General features: G+C 41.6%; 1 long non-coding RNA gene and 1 pseudogene across 1 annotated transcript in view; both read right to left on the bottom strand.

Moving 5' to 3' along the window:
- LOC138175057 (uncharacterized) overlaps positions 1-1187 on the bottom strand; it is a 6447-nt gene extending 5260 nt beyond the window's left edge. The window contains exon 1 of the long non-coding RNA XR_011171862.1: positions 748-1187. This is a non-coding gene — a long non-coding RNA (uncharacterized lncRNA). The remainder of the gene's footprint in view (positions 1-747) is intronic.
- Positions 1188-5534: 4347 nt separating this feature from the next.
- Positions 5535-6295, bottom strand: LOC138174766 (large ribosomal subunit protein bL28m pseudogene; annotated as a pseudogene).
- Positions 6296-8681: the final 2386 nt, after the last annotated feature.

Below are 8681 nucleotides of genomic sequence, written 5' to 3'. Positions count from 1 at the left end.
GAGAGAGAGAGAGAGAGAGAGAGAGAGAGAGATTTCCCAACTGCCCAATTCCCTCCCAAGGAAGGGGCTGTGCAAGTCCCAACCCCACCCCCCTTGCTACTTCAGAGGGCAGAGAACTCCTTCCCTCCAGCTCTGTCCTCTTCCCCCCACTCCAACAACTAGTGGCTGTGGGCTTGGGGCGGGGGCCTTCACCTTCTCCCACCCAAGGCAGCACAGGGTCAAGTCAGTCAGTCCCACCCTCTTCCTGACACTGGAGCCAGGCTGGCTAGTCCCTCCCTTTACCCCCTCCTCCCAGCCACTGCAATGCAAAAGGGGCCATGTGGCCTCCCCTCTGGCCTGGCTCCCCCCAGTGCAGCTGGGGCTGCTTCCTCCTCACCCATCCCTTTTCTTATCTTTCTTTATCTGAAGGGGAGACAAAGAGAAAGCTGGAAGTTCAACAGTTGCCCTGGCTGTTTTCTGAACACAGAGGCTGTTAGTTACATACAGACAGACAGACACACACCAAACACAGAAACATATGAGACTCACATACACTAACAGACAGATCCATGAGCATCCCAGTCACACACCAGATGGCAGGCCAGGACACAGCTGGCTCTGCCCCAGATGTCCCACCCAGTGTCCCTGGGCATCCTGAGAAGGAGGGGACATATCACTGTGTCCAGCTGCCCCAAATTCTCAACAGACAAGTGCTCTTACAGAAACAGAAACAGAAGCCAAATGGAAATCAGACAGATAGCCACTCACCTCTGGAGGCTGGCACAGAGATCTGGGTCCGAAGGGCCAAAATGTGATCTAGTCAATGTCAGGGGATGATCTGGACTTTCTCAGCCTTGAATTCTGAGCTCTGAAAAAATTTCAGATGCTAGGCTGCTCAAGGAAGTCAGAGCTGAGTAGCCTCCATCCCGAGGCCAGGGATTTTCCAGTTTTTGGGTCTTGGACAATGACACAAAACATTGTCTATCTCTCTGGGGCCTCCAAAATGTTGTACCCAGTAAATGTGAGCAAGACCCAACTAACAATTTAGAATTGGACCCTTTATTTTACACCATGTTGGCTGATCAGCACATGGAGGGCTGAGGAGTTACTGTCCCACCACCATCCCAGGTCCAGCAGAGATCTCAGGTAAAGCCTCAGCTTTTAAAGGGATGCCATGCAGCCAACAGTTAGGTATTGTGTAAGCAGAAACTTGCAGAGGCCACAATCAGTGATTGGTCAGTACACACCTTAAAATTACCACCAGCCAGCGCCAAGTCTCCCTGACCTGGCAGCCTGCCCCACTCTGTGAGGGAGAGCTGGGGTTGGGGAAGGGTGGAGCTGAACCTGGCAGTCTGCTCACCTCTGTGAGGGAGAGCTGACTGGGGGATGGGAAAGAATGGGGCCAGGTACAACAACAAAATTGGATAAAGTTTTCTCACAAGGCAGAGATTGGACTAGACCCATAACTGAAGAGAAAGGGAACTGAGCTTGCCCCAGAATTGAGTCACCAAATGAAGTCAGTGTGGTTCACTCAATTCCCACAATTAACCACTTCTGTTCTAATCCTCTTCCCTCAATTTCTTCATCTCTTAGAATGACCAGTTAGAAATGTCCAGGACATCTTTCAATAGTCAGTCAGAACCACATGGAATGAGATGGACATAAATTTATGAGCCAGGATGAAAAATTTATTAGGATTTGAGCTAATAAGGCAGCATAGTATAATGGATAGAAAGTTGGTCTGGAGACCAGATAGACTTGGGTAAGTCATTTAACTTCTTATTGATCTAGGGAATCAAGTTTCAGAGAGGGTGCCACTCTGAATAGATAGTTGGAGTTTCTTCACCTAGGAGTACCTTTTATCAACCAATAAAATCCAAGGGCCAGTAGCTATCTATATTCTGTTTTTACTCCAAAAATGTTAAACCTCCAATCCGCATGTTTATTTTTAAATTTTTATTTTGAATGAGTATTTCCATATATCTGGTAGAACAGAAAAAAAGGATGGTACATGAAACTATGTTTCTACTTTGTATATTTTGTTTTTATTTTTAAGTATATGATAAGTCCAATTTATTAATTTCAAAGTTGTCTTGCTTATTTGTGTTTCTTTCTGGCCTTCCTTTCATTTTCTTCTCTGCATTAAAAAAAAAAATGATTCAATGATTACCTTCCCTCCTTTCCTACTCTTCTCTCCCCTCTTCCCTTCCTTCCTTCCTTCTTTCTGTTCTTCATTCCCTTCTTCCTTACTTTTTAAGCTACCCTATCACTATCCCCTTCACTCCTCCCACTCCCTCAGTTGGGAAAAAGAAAAAAAGGAAAACAAAGACCTTATATTAAAATATGCATAGTTAAGCGAAGCAAATTCCCATACGGGCTATACCTGAAAATGTATGTCTTATTCTGTATCTTGAGTCCCTCTCCTCTGTGTCAAGAGGTGGAAGCATGCTTCATCATTAGACCTCTGGAATTATACTTGTTCATTGCGTTAGACTTCCGAAGTCTTCCAAGGCTAGTTTCTTAAAATATTCCTAACCTGTTACTTAAGGCTAAGCAGTCTTCATTGCTTCTTGAACACTATCAATTTTTTTTGAACTATTACCTGAACATTTAGACCTTGTTTCAAGTCTCAGTATTTGTCAGAACATATACTGGCCATCTAACCCTACACAGTTTATTTAACTTTTTATTGATCTAGGGCAACAGTTCTGAAACTTTTGGCCTCAAGCTCCTTTTAAACTCTTGAAAACTATTGAGGCTCTCCAAAGAACTTTTGTTGATGTGAGTTATATCTATTGATATTTACCATTTTATAAATTAAAATGTCTTAGTATTATTATGAAAATAGTTTTGAGCTCATAAACTCCCTGAAAGATTCTCAGGAACCCCCAGGGGTCTCCAAACCACTTTGTGAACCAATGTCCTAGGGAGCTCTCAAAAATTTTAAGTTGCAAATAAGGTGCCAACCTGCATTGGTAGAGTTTTATAACCTGGGAGTTCCCTATACCAAGGAAATCACAGGTCCAGGCTCTATCTCTATCCTTTGACCTTACACCAAACAAGTTACACCTCAGACCTGTTATTTAACATTTAATGTTCATGACTCCTTAAACTCCTGCTCACTCACCATCAATATATTTTGAACTCCCACTACTCTCAGGCACAGCAAGATAAAGACTATGTGTTTTGCAACTCCTTGGAGGCCCAAAGATAGGAGGCCTTTATGTATATTAAGCAACCAGATTGCTGAAGGGCATACTAAACACTAGGTGAATCATCTTATCCACCCCCTATACAACATAAGATCAGGAGACACTCAAGGTGTTTGATTACTAAAATCATATTATTTGACCCTTGCTTATGTGTTGGAGGGAACCATACTTTTCACCTGGCTGTTATAGGATCATATAATCCTAGATGAAAGAGACTTTGGGGGTCATTTAGACTGACCTTCTTGTTTTCCAGGAGAGAAATGAATTTTTTTTCTTGCATTTAATAATTATTGAATTAGGATCAAGGTTTTTCCCTTTTTTAATTCCTTATTCAGAAATCAGCCCCTAAAGGTTGCTCAAGCAACCTTCTGAAGTTCAATGCTGATACTGAGAGGAAGAAGTCAGATCTGTTCAAATGATGAAGTTATATTAAATGATAAAGTGAATAGATGGATTCCAGCTCATTGCATTTTACTCAGATAGGTCTGGGAAAACGTGGATTCTCCATTTTGTCAGACAGGTGGTATGGATATAGATAATTCTCTTTGACCAAAACTGAGTGATTAGAATTATGTACCTCAGATGCTCATTAAAACAGGTCCACCTCTCATAATGATATTAATTCTCACATAAATTGCTAACCAGTCAGAGTTGATTTCCACTCTCAGGAACACCCATTCTTCCAAGGGCATATAAGCATTGAGTGGGTTCCATGATAGGTCTTGTGTCTAAGAGAGACGGCCAAAAGGACCATCTTTTTATTAATAATATGCTAGCACTATTGATAAAATATGAAACTATGCCTCTTGAGCTTTTTATATGACACATCCAGTTGAAATTAAGGCCCAGAGATGTTATATGAGTTGACCAAGGTCACACAAGTAGTAACAGAGACAGAATTTAAACACATACCTGCTGATTCCAAATCCATTACTCCTCCTACTGCACTATGCTGTCTCTTCATCTCTAGAATTTGACTGTCCTTAATTGTGTTATATAAATATCTAGTCCACAGTAGAATTTTCTAGGTCTGAAATGGCTTCTCCTCAGGCTGCACATGAGCATCAGCCTCTGTTTATTGGTAGGGTTGTAAGAGGATGGAGAGATCCAGAGCCCCTCTCTTCACCTGAGTCAGGCTGGTTTCCCTAACTAATGTTACCAACTATGTTCTATTTCCTTTGTAGGGGAAGCACAGTACCCATTATTATAAAACAAATAACAATAAGAAAACAAACATTTACATGTGGGATAACCTGTTTACCCATCTTTTCACCTGTTGCCAAATCAGAGTTATTTCTGGTATCTCCACCCCCTAAAAACCTATGATTACACCTCCAACCATTCAGGTAAGAGCTTTCTTCTTACTTGAATAAAATCCCTTCCTCCTGTGTTTCCCAAAGTGTTGAGGTTAGAAGCAGGCTGCCTGCTGCAGACCACTTCCCCATGTTGTTCACCAGCAGTAACAAGCTTCCAGTCCACCTTCCCCACCTTCCCCATCCTGTTACAATCATTTTTTTTTTCTGCTTTTGCTGACTGACCAGTGAAACTCAGAGTTTTTCTTGCTATGGCCTAAGGCAGCTGTGATAGACACTTCTACAAAGCTGAAAACTCTCTCCACAAATTGGGCTTTTAAAGAAATGGGAATCTTGTCATTGTCCCTTTATGAAATCAGGAAAGTGGAAACACAAGAATTCTTTTTTGTTGTAATCAAAGTTTCCTCCCTATTTATTTAGGGAGAACCAGAATCAGGAAACTCTTGGCCCAGTCAAAGGTATCATTGGGTATTAATGTAGCCAGAGGAAACTAAATCATTCCTGAGTCCCATCATTTAGTTACCCTCTCACCCAACATACATTTGTCTTTTTATTTTTTTCAAATTAACCAGTTTATGTAAAGGGCTTCCAAGAATGTCCACAGTATCAGTCTCAAGAGACTACAGAGTATGTGACAAGCTCCAGGAAGTGGTTCTATTACATGAGACACTCACTAGTTTAATCCCTGGCAGAACTCTGGCATGTGTGGGTGGCTAAAGGGACACACTGGGACAGTAACTACTGGATCATTGGATGGGTTTGTTTATTGTTCTTTTGAATGACTGTGTCTCAGAAAAATAAAGGTATTGAGTTCCAAGAATCAGCAGGAGCTCACGGAATGCTGTAGTTTGGAGCTGGTCTGTCACTCTAGTTACTGCCAGAGACAGGCCAGGAACTCGGCTGGGTGGCCAGCAGGGGGGACAAAGAAAGTCTTCATATATTCTGCTTCCCAATTCCCCTGAAATATGCAGCAGTGGGTTTGTGTTGGATATGATGGGGAGGAGGAGGAGGAAGAAGAAGGGGCCTCAATCAAATAGTCTGGTCTCTGGGAAGCTCCTGCCCACTAGGCTTTCCTTTGTATCACAGCTGGCTATGAGAGTGCCTGATGTCAAAGCTGTCGAATAGGTTCTTCCACATATACTTTGAACAGAGGGACAGGGTCTTTTTCTTCCAGGAGGCTCTGTTTTTCCACTGCTTCCTCTAATGTCAGCCCAACCCATTCAGCCTCTTCTTCTGGGATCAAAAACTCCTTGTATTTGTTATAAATAGCTTCTCTCTTTTCTGGATCATCTGGGTGGATTTGAGGGTCCCTCCTGGCAAGACGCAATAACATTCCTTATTTCAAATCCACCCCAAATTTGGAGCACAGATCCTCCTTTGGTGTCTTGAGGATATAGAAATCAGATCCATAGGCTTCCTCAATTAGATCCAGAACCCTCATGGTAAGATCTCACTGTAAAGCTCTCATTCATATAGATGGGGCTTCCAAGTCTTTCTCACACACCTTGAGAGCTTGTCATTGTTGATATAACCCCTGATCCAGCCCTCACCACCCCAGAGTCCCTTCTGGGATTCAGGGGGAAAGAAGAGTGGATTGGGAACACCCTGGGCAAGCTCACATGAACCATTCTTCGGATTTATCTTGTACTTGACCCCATGAAGTTTATAATGGACTGCTGTGGGTTTCCCTTCATTCTGCAGTGACCTGAGATATGCAGGCAGGCAAGAATAAATCCCCTGCCTCAGTGTCAAGGTATGCCAGAGTGTAACAGGGTACTTGTGCAACAGCATTATGGGGAGTTACTTGGCTCAGAAGCGAATCGAGAAGGCAGCACTGAGGATTACACCCTCCACCCCCAGTGACTACCCCTAACATGCCAAACTCACCCATACGTGTATCTTAAAGAAGAATTTATTATCCCACTAGAACATTAAGTTATTGAAGGTCAGGGACTAAGTTTTTTTCTTCATATCCTTAATATATAACACCATATGGTCAAAGGAATTCCCAATTTGGAGTCAGAGGACCTAGTTTTAAATCCTGGCCCAGTCACTTACCAGGAAGGAAGAAGATAAACATTTATTTAATTTCCTACTATGTGCCAGGTACTTTACAAAAATTATATTATTTGCTCCTCATAATACCCTTGCAAGCTAGGCGCTATTATGATCCCCATTTCAACAATTAAAGAAATGGAGGCAGGCAGGGTTTAAGTCACTTGCTCAGTCACACAGCTATTAATTAAATGAGACTGGATTGGAACTCATGTTTTCCTGACTCCCCTGCACCACTGATAATTTTCAGCAGCTTTGTCTCTTATACTTACTACTCTGTGGAGCTTCTCTGCAGGTTTCCACCATTTGTAAAATCTCTAAGATGGTGGGACTAGATGACCTCTTAGGTCCTTTCAAGTTCTAAATCTAGGATCTGATAGAAGGTGTACAAAAATGTTTGTTAAATTTATAAATTTGAAAGTATTTAAACTTTTTATATGAATACATGTAAAGTGACCAAGCCTGTTGACTTTTAGTACAGAATCTGAGATTTAGAGCTTTGAAGGGACCTTTGAGGTCCCTTATTATCCTGTAATCCAAGTTCCCTAGTTACAGATTGAGAAACTGAGGCACAGGGAAGTTAAAAAACTTATTCAACATCATGCAGGTAGTATGTTGCAGAACCAGGTCTTGTTAGAATCTGGATAGAACTTGTTAGAACCTGAATCCTCACTCCAAATCCAGTGTTCTTTGTACTGTATCACAATGCCTCCCATTAAGTATTGTTACCATTCCATATGGATTGTGCTACTTCTGTGGAAAGCAATGAAAGAAGCAGTAGCATGAGTTTTCCATTTGAAGAGACCTTAAAAGATATTGGAAGACAGGAAACTGGCAAGTTTTGAAATTTGTCAAATATTGAAATATGCATGTACCCACAAACTGGGCTTTGTATCCAGTTATTTGTTTTTATAACCTGTTATTTGCCAAACCCTTGCAATCTGAACTCTGAACTTTACTTTTTCCTCATCTACTCTTGGACCTTGTTGAAATTCCTCAGTTTCAATTTATTTCTACTTTGGACACTGTTTCCCACACCTGGCTTTTAGCTCTAGGATTCTTATTCCCAGCTTGTCCACATAGTGTTTCTTATTTCAATCTGTAAAAACTTCTGTGCTGCCTTCTCTGTGCTGGGGAGAGGGAAGGGAGAAGTGGGATAGCATCAGCAGAAGGGCTGAATACAGAGAGAGGATCAGCATAAAATAGTCTAAAACTAGCTAATGTTCTGAGGATCACATTCTTGTGTGGTGATACATGGGTATCAAGGAATAGTCATTCATTCTATCTCCCTTCACACACATGTTAAGAGTGTAGAATCTGATGATTAGTTATCCTACCTAGGGGCTAATCCCCCCTTGGGGTACCCATCAGAGCCCAAGAGGCAATACCTTTTCCTACCTCTTGATTTTAGGGATTTGCTAGTCAGAAAAGAATTTATTAAATACTTCCTAAGTGCCAGGTACTATGCTTGTCATTAGTGATACAAATCATTAATGACACTTTTCTGAAGGCACTTGTATTATAATGGGGAAGGGGAAGGAGACAACATGCAAATAAGTAGGAACATATAAGATACATACAGAGTAGATGGAAGGTAATCTGAAAAGGGAAGGCATTGGAAACTGGTGGGGAGCAAGTTTCCTACAGAAGGCGAAACTTAAGCTGAATCTTGAAACTCAAAGATGGCAGTGAGGGGGAAGAGCATGCCAATTTGCTTTTGGAGGTATTAGGAGCTCATTGAGCAGGGAGGGTGACATATCAGACTTGTGCTTTAGAAAAATCACCTTGACAACTTAATAGAGGTTGGCTTGAAGAGACTTGAGGCAGGAAAATAAGTCAGAAGGCTAGTGCAACAGTTAAAGCAGGAGGTGATGAAGGTCTAAACTAGGGTAGTCCTTCTAAAAAGAATATTAATTGCTTTGTGGAGTCAGAAACTTTTGTGGCTGCATTTAGACTTACACTATCTTGGGCAGAAGGCATATCTCCTGTTCTGACATAGAATGCTATATTTCCCCTACTTTTTATTAAGTCTGAACAAGAAAGGTAAAAGGAAGAGAGATGGAAATATTTTCTAGTCCTAGGACCCTACCCAAGGGTTAGGTCTTCAACCATTTTACAAATA

Source organism: Petaurus breviceps, unplaced genomic scaffold (genome assembly GCF_028583685.1).
Source record: "Petaurus breviceps papuanus isolate PSGF00001 unplaced genomic scaffold, PetGlider_PUasm1.0 76, whole genome shotgun sequence".
Lineage (NCBI taxonomy): Eukaryota > Metazoa > Chordata > Mammalia > Diprotodontia > Petauridae > Petaurus > Petaurus breviceps.
This window is presented reverse-complemented; position numbering and strand designations above follow the sequence as displayed.